The following is a 15,672-nucleotide window of genomic DNA, read 5'->3' as shown; positions in this document are numbered from 1 at the left end:
TTCTTCTAGATTTTCTAGCTGATTTGCGTAGAGGCATTTATAGTATTCTCTGATGGTTGTTTGTATTTCTGTGGGGTCGGTGGTGATATCCCCTTTATCATTTTTTATTGCGTCTATTTGATTCCTCTCTCTTTTCTTCTTTATTAGTCTAGCTAGCGGTCTGTCAATTTTGTTGATCTTTTCAAAAAACCAACTCCTGGATTCACTGATTTTTTGGAGGGTTTTTTGTGTCTCTATCTCCTTCAGTTCTGCTCTGATCTTAGTTATTTCTTGCCTTCTGCTAGCTTTTGAATGTGTTTGCTCTTGCCTCTCTAGATCTTTTAATTGTGATGTTAGAGTGTCAATTTTAGATCTCTCCTGCTTTCTCTTGTGGGCATTTAGTGCTATAAATTTCCCTCTACACACTGCTTTAAATGTGTCCCAGAGATTCTGATATGTTGTATCTTTGTTCTCATTGGTTTCAAAGAACATCTTTATTTCTGCTTTCATTTCGTTATGTACCCAGTAGTCATTCAGGAGCAGGTTGTTCAGTTTCCATGTAGTTGAGCGGTTTGGATTGAGTTTCTTAGTCCTGAGTTCTAGTTTGATTGCACTGTGGTCTGAGAGACAGTTTGTTATAATTTCTGTTCTTGTACATTTGCTGAGGAGTGCTTTACTTCCAATTATGTGGTCAATTTTGGAATAAGTGCGATGTGGTGCTGAGAAGAATGTATATTCTGTTGACTTGGGGTGGAGAGTTCTATAGATGTCTATTAGGTCCGCTTGGTGCAGAGATGAGTTCAATTCCTGGATATCCTTGTTCACTTTCTGTCTCGTTGATCTGTCTAATGTTGACAGTGGAGTGTTGAAGTCTCCCATTATTATTGTATGGGAGTCTAAGTCTCTTTGTAAGTCTCTAAGGACTTGCTTTATGAATCTGGGTGCTCCTGTATTGGGTGCATATATATTTAGGAGAGTTAGCTCTTCCTGTTGAATTGATCCCTTTACCATTATGTAATGGCCTTCTTTGTCTCTTTTGATCTTTGATGGTTTAAAGTCTGTTTTATCAGAGACTAGGATTGCAACCCCTGCTTTTTTTGTTTTCCATTTGCTTGGTAGATCTTCCTCCATCCCTTTATTTTGAGCCTATGTGTGTCTCTGCATGTGAGATGGGTCTCCTGAATACAGCAGACTGATGGGTCTTGACTCTTGATCCAGTTTGCCAGTCTGTGTCTTTTAATTGGAGCATTTAGTCCATTGACATTTAAGGTTAATATTGTTATGTGTGAACTTGATCCTGTCATTATGATATTAACTGGTTATTTTGCTCGTTAGTTGATGCAGTTTCTTCCTAGCCTCGATTGTCTTTACATTTGGCATGTTTTTGCAATGGCTGGTACCGGTTGTTCCTTTCCTTGTTTAGGGCTTCCTTCAGGGTCTCTTGTAAGGCAGGCCTGGTGGTGACAAAATCTCTAAGCATTGCTTATCTGTAAAGGATTTTATTTCTCCTTCACTGATGAAGCTTAGTTTGGCTGGATATGAAATTCTGGGTTGAAAATTCTTTTCTTTAAGAACGTTGAATATTGGCCCCCACTCTCTTCTGGCTTGGAGAGTTTCTGCCGAGAGGTCTGCTGTTATTCTGATGGGCTTCCCTTTGTGGGTAACCGACCTTTCTCTCTGGCTGCCCTTAAGATTTTTTCCTTCATTTCAACTTTGGTGAATGTGGCAATTATGTGTCTTGGAGTTGCTCTTCTGGAGGAGTATCTTTGTGGCGTTCTCTGTATTTCCTGAATTTGAATGTTGGCCTGCCCTACTAGGTTGGGGAAGTTCTCCTGGATGATATCCTGAAGAGTGTTTTCCAACTTGGTTCCATTTCCCCCTCACTTTCAGGCACCCCAATCAGACGTAGATTTGGTCTTTTTACATAATCCCATACTTCTTGCAGGCTTTGTTCATTTCTTTTTCTTCTTTTTTCTTTTGGTTTCTCTTCTCGCTTCATTTCATTCATTTGATCCTCAATCGCTGATACTCTTTCTTCCAGTTGATCGAGTCGGTTACTGAAGCTTGTGCATTTGTCACGTATTTCTCGTGTCATGGTTTTCATCTCTGTCATTTCGTTTATGATCTTCTCCGCATTAATTAGTCTAGCTGTCAATTCTTCCACTTTTTTTCAAGATTTTTAGTTTCTTTGCGCTGGGTACGTAATTCCTCCTTTAGCTCTGAGAGGTTTGATGGACTGAAGCCTTCTTCTCTCATCTCGTCAAAGTCATTCTCTGACCAGCTTTGATCCGTTGCTGGCGATGGGCTGTGCTCCTTTGCAGGGGGAGATGCGCTCTTATTTTTGAATTTCCAGCTTTTCTGCCCTGCTTCTTCCCCATCTTTGTGGTTTTATCTGTCTCTGGACTTTGATGATGGTGACGTACTGATGGGGTTTTGGTATAGGTGTCCTTCCTGTTTGATAGTTTTCCATCTGACAGTCAGAAGGACTGTCTGTTGGTCTGTTGGAGATTGCTTGAGGTCCACTCCAGACCCTGTTTGCCTGGGTATCAGCAGCAGAGGTTGCCGAAGATAGAATATTGCTGAACAGCAAGTGTACCTGTCTGATTCTTTCTTTGGAAGTTTCCTCTCAGGGGTGACTCCACCCTGTGAGGTGTGGGGTGTCAGACTGCCCCTAGTGGGGGATGTCTCCCAGCTAGGCTACTCAGGGGTCAGGGACCCACCTGAGCAGGCAGTCTGTCCGTTCTCAGATCTCAACCTCCGCGTTAGGAGATCCACGGCTCTCCCCAAAGCTGTCAGACAGAGTCGTTCGCGTCTGCACCGCCCCCGCTCTTTCCCCTAATGGGCTGCAGCTGTGCGCTGTCCGCAGAGGTAGAGTCTACAGAGACAGGCAGGCTTCCTTGAGCTGCTGTGAGCCCCACCCAGTTCGAGCTTCCCAGCGGCTTTGTTTACCTACTTAAGCCTCAGCAATGGCGGGCGCCCCTCCCCCAGCCTCGCTGCTGCCTTGCGGACAGATCCCCAAAGACGGCTGTGTTAGCAGTGAGGGAGGCTCCGTGGGCGTGGGACCCTCCCAGCCAGGTGTGGGATATATTCTCCTGGTGTGCCTGTTTCCTTAAAGCGCAGTATTGGGGTGGGAGTTACCCGATTTTCCAGGTGTTGTGTGTCTCAGTTCCCCTGGCTAGGAAAAGGGATTCCCTTCCCCCTTGCGCTTCCAGGTGAGGCGATGCCTCGCCCTGCTTCAGCTCACGCTGGTCAGGCTGCAGCAGCTGACCAGCACTGATTGTCCGGCACTCTCTAGAGAGATGACCCCAGTACCTCAGTTGAAAATGCAGAAATCACCGGTGTTCTGTGTCGCTCGCACTGGGAGTTGGAGACTGGAGCTGTTCCTATTCGGCCATCTTTCTCCGCCCCCCTTCATTTCTTAAATCATCGACTTTTGTCTCTGCTTATCCATTCCAATGACATTCATAGCAAAGTTCATCTATTATATAGTTACTACAAAATCCAGTGAATTTTTAAATTAATGTTTATGATAAAATACCCAAATGCACTTTTATTTTAAAAATTAGAACTTTATAAATAAAGGAGGAATGACCTTTGACTATGCCTTCAAATCATAATGCCCATAAATCTACCCAAAGCAACAACTCTTAGGAGTTTTTTTCTTCTCCAATTTTTATTTTGGCTCAAGGGGTACATGAACAGGTTTGTTATATGGATAAATTGCATGTCACAGGGGTTTGGTATGCAGATTATTTTGTCACCCAGGTAATAAGTATAATACCCAACAGGTAGTTTTTCTATTCTCACCCTCCTTCCACCCTCCATCCTCAAATTCACCTAGTGACGATTGTTCCCTTCTTTCTGTCCATGTGTACTCAGTGTTTAGCTCCCACTTATAAGTGAGAATATGGCATATTTGGTTTCCCATTCCTGTGTTAATTCACTTAGGATAATGGCCTCAACTCCATCCACATTGCTCCAAAGGACATGATCTTGTACTTTCTTATGGCTGCATATTATTCTATGGTATATATGTGCCACATTTTCTTTATCCAGTTCACCATTGATAGACATTAGGTTGATCTCATGTCAACATAAGTTGATCTCATGTTTTTGTGTTTTTTTTTCCAATGGTTTTTAAGGAACAGGTGATGTTTGGTTACATGCAAAAGACTTTTAGTGGTAATTTCTGAGATTTTGGTGCACCCATCACCAGAGCAGTGTACACTGCACCCAAGGTGTAGTCTTTATCCCTCACACCCCTCCTACCCTTCCCACTAAGTCCCCAAAGTCCATTGTATCATTATTATGCTTTTGCATCCTCATAGCATAACTCCCACTTGTAAGTCAGAACATACAATGTTTGGTTTTTTTCATTCCTGAATTACTTCACTTAGAGTAATAGTCTCTGATTCCTTCCAAGTTGCTGTGAATGCAATTATTTCATTCCTTTTTATGGCTGAGTAGTATTCCAGTGTGACTGAGTAGTATATATATATACACACACACCACATTTTCTTTATGCATTCATTGACTGATGGGCATTTGAGCTAGTTCTATATTTTTCGCAATTGCAAATTGTGCTGTAATAAACATGTGTGTGCAAGTGTTTTTTTCATATAATGACTTCTTTTCCTCTGGGTAGATACCCAGTAATGTGATTGCTAGATCAAATGGTAGATCTACTTTTAATTATTCAAGAAATCTTCATACTCTTTTCTGTAGTGATTGTACTAGTTTACATTCCCCCCAGCAGTGTAAAAGTGTTCCCTTTTTACCACATCCATGGCAACATCTATTATTTTTATTTTCTGATTGTGGCTATTCTTGGAGGAGTGAGATGGTATCACGTTGCGGTTTTGTTTGCATTTCCCTGATAATTACTGACACTGAGGATTTGTTCATGTTTCTTGGCCATTTGTGCATCTTCTTTTGGAAAGTGTCTATTCATGTCCTTAGCCTGCTTTTTGATAGGATAATTTGTTTTTTTCTTGCTGATTTGTTTGAGTTCCTTATAGATTCTGGATATTAGTACTTTGTTGGATGCATAGTTTATAAAGATTTTCTCCCACTCTATAGGTTGTCTTTTTTACTTCTGCTGATTATTTCTTTTGCTGTGCAGAAGCTTCTTAGTGTAATTAAGTCCCATCTATTTATCTTTGTTTTTGTTGCCTTTGCTTTTGGGTTCTTGGTCATGAAGTCTCTGCCTAAGCCAATGTCTAGAAGGGTATTTCCAAGGTTACTTTCTAGAATTTTTATAGTTTCAGGTGTTAGATTTAAGTCTTTGATCCATCTTGAGTTGATTTTTGTATAAGGTGAGAGATGAAAATCCAGTTTTATTCTTCTACATATGGCTAGCCAATTATCCCAGCACCATTTGTTGAATAGGGTGTCCTTTCCCAACTTTATGTTTTTGTTTCCTTTGTTAAAGATCAGTTGACTTAAGTATTTGGTTTTATTTCTCGGTTCTCTATTCTGTTCCATTGGTCTATGTGCCTATTATTATACCAGTATTATGTTGCTTTGGTGACTGTAGCCTTAGAGTATAGTTTGAAGTCAAGTAATATGATGCATCCATGTTTGTTCTTTTTGCTTAGTCTTGCTTTGGTTATGCAGGCTATTTTTGGGTTCTACATGAATTTTAGGATTGCTTTTTCTAGTTCAGGGAAGAATGATGATGTAGATTGCTTTTGGCAGTAAGGTCATTTTCACAATATTGATTCTACCTATCCATGAGCATGTGATGTGTTTCTATTTGTTTGTGTAATCTATGATTTCTTTGTGCAGTGTTTTGTAGTTTTCACTGTAGAGGTCTTTCACCTCCTTGGTTAGGTATATTCCTAAGTTCATTTGCTTAGGGTTTTTTTCTTTTTCTTTCTTTCTTTCTTTCTTCTTTCTTTCTTTCTTTCTTTCTTTCTTTGTTTTGCAGCTGTTGTAAAAGGGGTTGAGATCTTGATTTAATTATCAGCTCAGTCACCATTGGTGTATAGCAGTGCTACTGATTTGTGTACGTTGATTTTGTATACTGAAACTTTACTGAATTCATTTATCAGATCTAGGAGCTTTTTGGATGAGTCTTTAGGGATTTTTCATTATATGATCATATCATCACGAACAGCAACAGTTTTACTTCCTCTTTACTGATTTGGATGCCCTTTATTTATTTCTCTTGTCCGATTGCTCTGGCTAGTACTTCCAGTGCTGTGTTGAATAGAAGTGGTGAAAGTGGGCATCCTTGTCTTGTTCCAGTTCTCAGGGGAATGCTTTCAACTTTTCCCCATTCAGTATAATGTTGGCTGTGGGTTTTTCATAGATGGCTTTTATGACCTTAAGGTATGTCCCTTCTATGCCAGCCTTGCTGAGGGTTTTAATCATAAAGGGATGCTGGATTTTGTCAAATGCTTTTCTGCATCTATTAAGGTGATTATGTGGTTTTTGTGTGTTTTTTATTTGTGTTAGTTTTTCTTTCTTTTTTTTTTTGTTTTTTGTTTGTTTGTTTGTTTTTTGTTTGTTTTGAGACGGAGTCTTGCTCTGTTGTGCAGGCTGGAGTACAATGGCCCAATCTCAGCTCACTGCAACCTCTGCCTGCCAGGTTCAAGCAATTCTTGTGCCTCAGCCTTCCAAAGACCTGAGAGTAGCTCCCCAAGCTTGACAGCATCTATTTCTTTTTGACTTTTTAGTAATAGCCATTCTACCTCCAGTGAGAGTGTATCTCATTGTAGTTTTGTTTTGCATTTCTCTGATGATTAGTGATGTTGAATATTTTTCCATATAATTGTTGACTTCGTGTTTGTCTTCTTTTGAGAAGTGTCTGGTCCTGTCCTTTGCCCATTTCATGGGGTTGTTAGGTTTTTGCTTATTGATTTTTCTAAGTTCTTTTTGGATCCTGGATATTAGACTTTTGTCGAATGAATGGTTTGCAAATATTTTCTCCTATTCCATAGGTTGTTTGTTGATGATTTCTTTTGCTGTGCAGAAGCTCTTTAGTTTAATTAGGTCACATTTGTCAATTTTTGGTTTTGTTGCAATTGCTTTTGGCATCTTTGTCATAAAGTGTTTTCCAGAATTGAAATTTCCTAGGATATGTCCAGAACAGCCTGTGTCCAGAATGGTATTTCTTAGGATGTCTTCCAGAGTTTTTATAGTTTTGGGTTTTACATTTAAGTTTTTAATCTGTCTTGAGTTGATTTTAGTAAACAGTGAAACGTATGGAGTCCAGTTTCAATTTTCTGCATATGGCTAGCCAATTATCCCAGCACAATTTCCGAGTAGGGATTCCTTTCGCCATTGCTTGTTTTTGTCAAGTTTGTTGAAGAGTAGATGGCTTTGGTGTGTAGCTTTATTTCTGCATTCTGTAACCTGTTCCACTGGTCTATGTCTGTTTTTGTTCCAGTACCATGCTGTTTTGGTTACTGTAGCATTGTAGTGCAGTTCGAAGTTAGGTAGTGTGACACTTTTGGCTTTGTTCTTTTTGCTTAGGATTGCTTTGGCTATTTGGGCTTTTTTTTTGTTTTGTTTTGTTTTGTTTTGTTTTTTTGGCTCCAAATGAATTTTAGAATGCTTTTTTTAATCCTGCGAAAAATATTGGTAGTACGATAGGAATAGCATTTACTCTGTAAATAGCCTTGGGCAGTATGGCCATTTTAACAGTATTGCTTCTTCCTATCTGTGATCATGGAACGTTTTCCTTTTGTTTGTGTTGTCTCTGATTTCTTTGAGCACTCGTTTGTAATTTTCATTGTAGAGATATTTCACCTCACTGCTTAGCTGTATTCCAAGGTATTTTGTGGTTTTTTGTGGCTATTGTGAATGGGATTGCATTCTTGATTTGGCTCTCAGCTTGGATGTTGTTGGTGTATAGAAATGCTACAGATTGGCCGGGCGCGGTGGCTCAAGCCTGTAATCCCAGCACTTTGGGAGGCCGAGACGGGTGGATCACGAGGTCAGGAGATCAAGACCATCCTGGCTAACACGGTGAAACCCTGTCTCTACTAAAAATACAAAAAAAAAAACTAGCCGGGCGAGGTGGCGGGCGCCTGTAGTCCCAGCTACTCCGGAGGCTGAGGCGGGAGAATGGCGTGAACCCGGCAGGCGGAGCTTGCAGTGAGCTGAGATCCGGCCACTGCACTCCAGCCTGGGTGACAGAGCAAGACTCCGTCTCAAAAAACAAAAAACAAAAAAAAACAAAAACAAAAAAAAAAAGAAATGCTACAGATTTTTGTACATTTTTGTATCCTGAAATTTTGCTGAAGCTGTTTGTCAGATCTGGGAGCTCTTGAGAGGCTACTATGGGGTTTTCTCGGTATAAAAGTGTTTCACCTATGAAGAGGCATAGTTTGATTTCCATTCTTCCTACTTAGATGTCTGTGCTTCTTTCTCTTGCCTGATTGCACTGGCTAGGACATCCAGCACTATGTTGAATAGGAGTAGTGAGAGTGGGCATCCTAGTCTTGTTCCGGTTCTCAAATGGAATATTCCAGCTTTTTCCCATTCAGTATGAAGTTGTCTCTGGGTTTGTCATAAATGACTCCAATTATTTTGAGGTATGCTCCTTCAGTAACTCATTTGTTGAGGATTTATATCATGAAGAGATGTTTTTATTTTTAGTTATATTATATGATGAATCACATTTATTGATTTGTATATGTTGAACCAAACTTGCGTCCCAGGGATAAAGCTTACTTGATCATAGTGGACTAGCTTTTTGATGTGCTGCTGGATTCAGTTGGCTTGTATTTTGTTCAGGATTTTTGCATCTATGATCATCAGTGATATTGGCCTGAAATGTTCTTTTTTGTTGTGTCTCTGCCAGGTTTTCATATCTGAATGATGCTGGCCTCATAAAATGAGTTAGGGAGGGATCCCTCCTCCTCATGTTTTTTGGAATAATTTCAGTAGCATTAGTACCAGTTCTTCTTTACAATTCTGGTAGAATTTGTCTGTGAATCTGTCAGGTCCCGGTCTTGTTTGTTTGTTTGTTTGTTTGTTTGTTTTGCTCAGAGATTTTTTATTACTCATTCAGTTTCAGAACTCATTTTTGGTTTGTTCAGGATTTCAATTTCTTCCTAGTTCAATCTTGGGAGGTTGTATGTTTCCAGAAATTTACTCCTTTCTTGTAGGTGTTCTACTTTGTTTGCATAAAGATGTTCGTCATAGTCTCTGAGAGTTTTTTGTATTTCTGTGTGGTTGGTGGTAATGTCCACTTTGCCATTTCTGATTGTGTTTTTTGGATCTTCTCTTTTTTTCTTTTTTCCTTTATTGGTCTAGTTAGTGACCTATCAAATTTATTTATTCTTTCAAAGAAACAACTTTTAGTTTCATTTATCTTTTGTATGGATTTTCATGACTCAATTTCATTCCATTCTGCTCTGATTTTGGTTATTTCTTTTCTTCTGCTAGCTTTGGGTTGATTTCCTCTTGTTTTCCTATTTCCTTATGTATGATAGTAGGTTGTTAATTTAAGATCCTTCTAACTTTTCAATGTGGGCATTTAGCACTATAAACTTTTCCCTTAACACTGCTTCACCTGTATCTTAGAGAGCCTAATATGTTGTATCTTTGTTTTTATTAGTTTCAAATAATTTATTGGTTTCTGCCTTAATTTCATTGTTTACCCAAAAGTCATTCAGGCACAGATTGTTTAATTTCCATTAATTGTATGTTTCTGAGAGTACTTCTTAGTGTTGACTTCTATTTTTATTGCACTGTGCAGTCCAAAAGTGTGGCTGGTATGATTTCAGGGTTTTTTTAATTTATTGAAAATAATTTTACAAACTGATAGTGTGATCAATTTTACAATATATGCCATGTATGGATGAGAGGAATATATATTCTATTGTTGTTAGGTGGAGTATTCTGCAGATAGCTGTTAGGTCCATTTAGGGTGGAGTGTTCTGTAGATGCCTGTTAGGTCCATTTAGCCAAGTGATGACTTCAAGTCTGGAATATCTTTGTTCATTTTCTGTCTCTATGATTTGTCTAGTACCATCAGTGAGATGTTGAAGTCTCCCACTATTATTCTGTGGCTATCTAAGTCTCTCTATAGGTCTCTATGAACTTGTTTTATGAATGTGAATGCTCCAGTTTTGGGCACATTTATCTTTCAGACAGATATGTCTTCTTGTTGAATTGAACCCTTTATCATTATGTAGTGCCATTCTTTGTCTTTTTGATTGTTGTTGGTTTAAAGTCTATTTTGTCTGAATTAGAATAACAATGCTTACCCTTTTTTGTTTTGCATTTACTTGGTAGATTTTTTTCCATCCTTTTGCTCTGAGCCAATGGGTATTATTGCATATGAGATGGGTCTCTTGACAACAGAATACAGTTGGGCTTTGCTTCTTTATCCAACTTGCCGCTCTGTGAGTTTTAGTGGGGCAATTAGGCTGTTTACATTTGGTTAATATTGATATTTATAGCTTTGGTTCTGTCATTATGTTGTTAGCTGGTTATTATACAGACTTGATTGTGTAGTTACTTTACAGCATCAATGGTCTATGTACTTAAATGTATTTTTGTGGTGGCCATTAACAGTCTTTCACCTCCATGCTTAGCACTTCTTTAAGGACCTCTTGTAAGGCATGTCTGGTAATAAAAGATTCCCTTAGCATTTGTTTGTCTGAAAAGGATTTTACTTCTCCTTCGCATATGAAGTTTAGTTTGGCTGGATATTAAGTTCTTGGTTGAATTTCTTTTTTTTTTTTTTTTTTTTTTATTCAAGACAGAGTCTTGCTCTGTCACCAGGCTGGAGTGCAGTGGCACTATCTCAGCTCACTGCAACCTCCACTTCACGGGTTAAGTGATTCTCCTGCCTCAGCCTCCCGAGTAGCTGAAGCTACAGACATGCACCACAATGCCCAGCTAATTTTTGTATTTTTAGTAGAGATGGGGTTTCACCATGTTGGCCAGGATGGTCTCAATCTCTTGACCTTGCGATCTGCTCCTCTGGGTCTCCCAAAGTGCTGGGATTACAGGCATGAGCCACCACACCCAGCCAAGTTTTATTTTTTAAGAATGCTGAAGGCCAGGCACGGTGGCCCACGTCTGTAATCTCAGCACTTTGAGAGGCCGAGGTGGGTGGATCACAGGGTCGGGAATTCGAGACCACCCTGGCCAATATGGTGAAACCTCGTCTCTACTAAAATTACAAAAAATTGCCAGGTGTTGTGGTGTGTGCCTGTAGTCCCAGCTACTCAGGAGACTGAGGCAGAAGAATCACTTGAATCCGGGAGGTGGAGGTTGCAGTGAGCCGAGATCACACCAGTGCGCTCCAGCCTGGGCAAGAGAGTAAGACTGCATCTCAAAAAAAAAAAAAAAAAAAAAGTGCTGACTATAGGCCCTCAGTTTCTTGGATTATAGAGTTTCTTACAGTTTCTTACAGTTCCACTGTTAGCCTGATGGGGTTCCCTTTGTAGGTGACCTGCCCCTTCTCTTTAGCTGCCTTTCATATTTTTTTCTTTGATGTTGACCTTGGAAAATCTGATGACTATCTGTCTTGGGGATGGTCATCTTATAAAGTATCTCACAGGGGTTCTCTGCATTTCCTGGATTAAAATGGTGACTTCTCTAGCAAGATTTGGGAAATTTTTGTGGGCAATATCCTGAAATATGTTTTCTAATTTGCTCGTTCTTTCTCCCTTTCTTTGAAGGATGCCTTGAGTCATATGTTTGGTCACTTTACGTAATCTCAGATTTCTCAGAGGTTTTGTTCATTCTTTTTTGTTCTTTATTTTCATCTGACTGAGTTGATTCAAAGAAGTGGTCTTTGAGATCTGAAATTCTTTCCTCAGCTTGGTCTGTTCTGCTGCTCGTACTTGTTACTGTATTATGAAATTCTTGAGGTGCATTTTTCAGCTCTATCAGTTTAGTTTGGTTCTTTCTTAAAATGCCTATTTTATCTTTCAGCTCTTATGTCATCTTATTGGATTCCTTAGATTATTTGGATTGGATTTTGACTTTCTTCTGAATCTCAATGATCTTTGTTTCTATCCAGATTCTGAATTCTATGTCTGTCATTTCATCCTGGTTAACAACCATTGTTGGAGAGCTAGTATGATTGCTTGAAGACAGGAAGACATTCTGGCATTTTCCATTGCCAGAGTTCTTGCACTGGAACTTTCACATCTGTGTGGGCTAAGGTTCCTCTAATGTTTTAAGTCACTGTCCTTTGGATGGAGTTTTTTTCCTTTTCTATATTCTTTAATGCCCTTGAGGATTTGACTGTGGCACAAAGTGGGTTCAGTCAAATGGCTTCATTTCTGGAAGATTTCAGGGGGCAAAGGCTCAGCACTCCTGAACTGCATGCTGTAACTTTGCAGGGCTGGTACCATACCCACAGATCTGTTGTCTGGTCCTTCAGTGTTAAGCACATGGTGTGGTAGAAGGGCCAGTCCACTGGCAACAACACTGTGATGGGGTGTGCCAGGCAAAGTGCTTCATTGTAGTGATTGTAGCAAGGTCCCCACTCACACGTATGTGCCAGCAGCAGCAGCAGCACATAGCAGGTATGCATGTGTTGGCAGGGGTGCAGTGCCGGCAGGAGTAGGATGGGGGTGTTCTGTATACTTGCATGTGCCAGCAGGGCAATGGTGCTGTGGGGTGCACTCATGTGCCACTGGGGACAGAGTGGCAGCATCTTCCTGAGTTTTGTGTTATCATTCTAGATCTTTAAAAATCATGTTCTGGACTTCTAACAAATGTATTTGTTAACCCAGAGGAAAAAAAAGAGTATTATTTTTGCATTTTTACTTAATCATACCCAAGAAAATTTTACTTTACAATTTGTTCTTTTCACTCAACAGTAGTCTTGAGGTTGATCCATTTCAAGATGGATACACATGTAGTTTATTCCTTTTAATTATATAAGATTACATTGTATGGCAAGAGATTTTATTTACAATGTAATAACAAAAATAGCATTTTATTTGTCTCGTTTTACATAAATATAAGTTTATCTAGAATAGTTACCTGGGTTATATGCATTTTTAGTTTGATGTACACTGCCAAAATCCTTTCGGTATGGCCACTTTAATTTGCCCCAATATGCTCATAGCTTATGAGCATACCTGTTGTTCTTGCAAATCCTTGATATTATTAAGTTTTATAATGTTTTCCAATCTGGTAATTGAAAAAATGGCATATTTTCATTGTTTTAATTTGCATTTCTGTGATTTTTCATAAGCTTGAATATATTTTATATATGTGTTGTCCTTCGAGTTTTCCTTATCTGTCACTAGCCTGTTCATATCCTTTGTCCATTTTTCTGTTGAGTTGGTCTTCTCTTCTTTATTGATTATATCTGTTATGTACATTTGTAAGTTATATGTATTGCAAATATCACTAGATATTTAATTTTGTTTGTGGTGATTTTTTTTCACTCTGAGAAATGTATTTTATTATTTTCAACAGACAGAATTGCCAAAACACAACACCATTCACTTGACTTTGAAAATGAAAAAGAAAAAATGGGGGAGAAAAAGTAGAATTGCTTTTAAAGCAGTACTTTATTGTAGTACTTTTGAAGTTGCTTTTGAAGTACTACTTTAATATAATTGAATGTATCAAAATCTCTTTTTATGTCTAATGCCTTTGTATGTATCATTCAAAAGGTCCTTTTTACCTCATGTTCACAAATTCTGCATTTTCTTTTTTTTTTTTTTTTTTCTTGAGAAAGAATCTTGCTCTGTCACCCAAACTGGAGTGCAGTGCAATCTTAGCTCACTGAAACCTCCGCCTCCCAGGTTCAAGTGATTCTCCTGCCTCAACCTCCCAAGTAGCTGGGGCTACAGGCATGTACCACCGCACCCAGCTGTTGGTTTTACCATGTTGGCCAGGCTGGTCTCAAATTCTTGATCTGCCCTCCTCAGCCTCCCAAAGTGCTAGGATTACAGGCATGAGCCATCACGCCTGGCCCCCTACCTTTTCTTATTACTGCTTTTCCTTTTGAACTTTTAACATTTATTATGTGTAAGGTCTATCTATATTCCTTTCCACATAACTAGTTATCTCAACACCATTTATGAAAGATTTCTTTCTCACACTGATTTAAAATACCAATTGTATAATGTAACAAATCCCAAAGATTAGTTTCCACACTTTGTATTCTCTTTTCTTCCAATCTATTTTGTCTATTTATATCACTATTATTCAGTTTTAACTATTTTACCTTTACAAAAACAGTATCTTGTTTTCTTAAGTTTACTTGATCTTTCCTTCTAAGATCTTATTCTTCCAAATGAATTTTATAATTAGCTTGTCAAGTTCAGTAAAAATCCCTGCAAATATTTTGATTGGTGTATCTCTGATTAATTTATTTGGGGTAGAGATTACATCTTTATATTATTGAGGCTTTGGCCGGGTGTGGTGGCTCACACTTATAATCCCAGCACTTTGGAAGGCCAAGGTGGGCATATCACTTGAGGTCAGGAGTTCAAGACCAGCCTGGCCAAAATGGTGAAACACCATATGTACTAAAAACACAAAAACTAGCTGGGCGTGGTGTTGGGTGCCTGTAAAATTGAGGCTTTTTAGTTCACACTTGTGAAATGTCTCTCCAAGTATTCAGGTATTATCTTAGTTACATTAATTATTATATTCACAATTTTTATAAAAGTATAGACTATCTTCACAGTTTTGTTCTTAGATATTTTGTGTTTTTAATTGATGTTGTGGATTAAATTCTCTTTGATCACTTATTCCTGGGGAAGCCAGCTGCCATGTCCTGAGGCAGCCCTGTAGAGAAGACCCCATTGGAAAAAACTGAAGCCTGCAATAGCTACATGAGTAAAGTTGGAAGCAGATCTTCTCCCACCCCACCTACCTCATGGGAAATCTTAAGTCAAGGCATACAGCTAAGCCATACCCAGATTCCTGACCCACAGAAGTCCTAAGACAACAAATATTTGTTGTTTTAAGCTACTATGTTTGGGGATGATGTGTTAAGCAAAATGAGAAAAATAATGCCACAGGTGATTACAATGTGCAGCAGAGTCAGGAACCACTGAACCAGGCCAGTATGTGGTCTTAGAGAAGTCTAGTCTCTTCTTGAGATCACAGGGAAATCTGTAGCATAAACTGCACCGTAGAGGTTGTACAGCCAGAAGCAAATGGGCTAAACTATTAGACACTCACATCAGTCAGTCATTGGCAGATGCTGTCTGGAGGCAAGTAGAGGGATGCACAACTCCCTGGTATTCCCAGGTAGGTGCTTGTCAGCAGGACAAGGGTTATAGAAACCTGCAGATATTAGCAGCCAACATGCAGCAGCTGGAAGATGTATTCATTGACCTGGTAAATGGGTTCTGGCAGGAGCACCAAGAACATTTCTACACAGGATATACTTCAGCCTTTATAAAGTAAACATCGAAGAGATGAAGCGAACTTCTGGATAAGATATGCCAGTAGAAGGTATTCTGAGCAGGAGTCTCCCCATTCCTCATGGATGTCATCAACCACTCCAGAAATGTTCTCATTTGCCTTTGTAACTTAGGTGGCCACACTTGTTTTTTTGGGCAGACAACTCTGTTCCGTCCTTCCTTCCTTACTCAAGAGGTAAGAAATGTGTGGAAGGTAGATTTGTCTGGCCATTCTAACAGTGGTACTCCAAATAATCAACTATTTGGTTTCCCCAGAGGTCTCTCCTGCTCCCAACATCTGCCATTTCAGGGCTTGGAGCACTTTTAGAAGCACACGTAC

At 39.3% G+C, this 15,672-nt stretch overlaps 1 protein-coding gene across 1 annotated transcript in view; it reads left to right on the top strand.

Moving 5' to 3' along the window:
* Positions 1 to 15,672, top strand: part of SLC9B1 (solute carrier family 9 member B1) — a 132,171-nt gene that overhangs the window by 82,516 nt on the left and 33,983 nt on the right. The gene's annotated exons all lie outside the window — the stretch shown is intronic.

The sequence above is a fragment of the Trachypithecus francoisi genome, unplaced genomic scaffold (genome assembly GCF_009764315.1).
Source record: "Trachypithecus francoisi isolate TF-2019V2 unplaced genomic scaffold, Tfra_2.0 Lachesis_group1, whole genome shotgun sequence".
Taxonomy (NCBI): Eukaryota; Metazoa; Chordata; class Mammalia; order Primates; family Cercopithecidae; genus Trachypithecus; species Trachypithecus francoisi.
The sequence above is the reverse complement of the archived record's forward strand: the minus strand, read 5'-3'. Positions and strand labels throughout refer to the sequence as shown.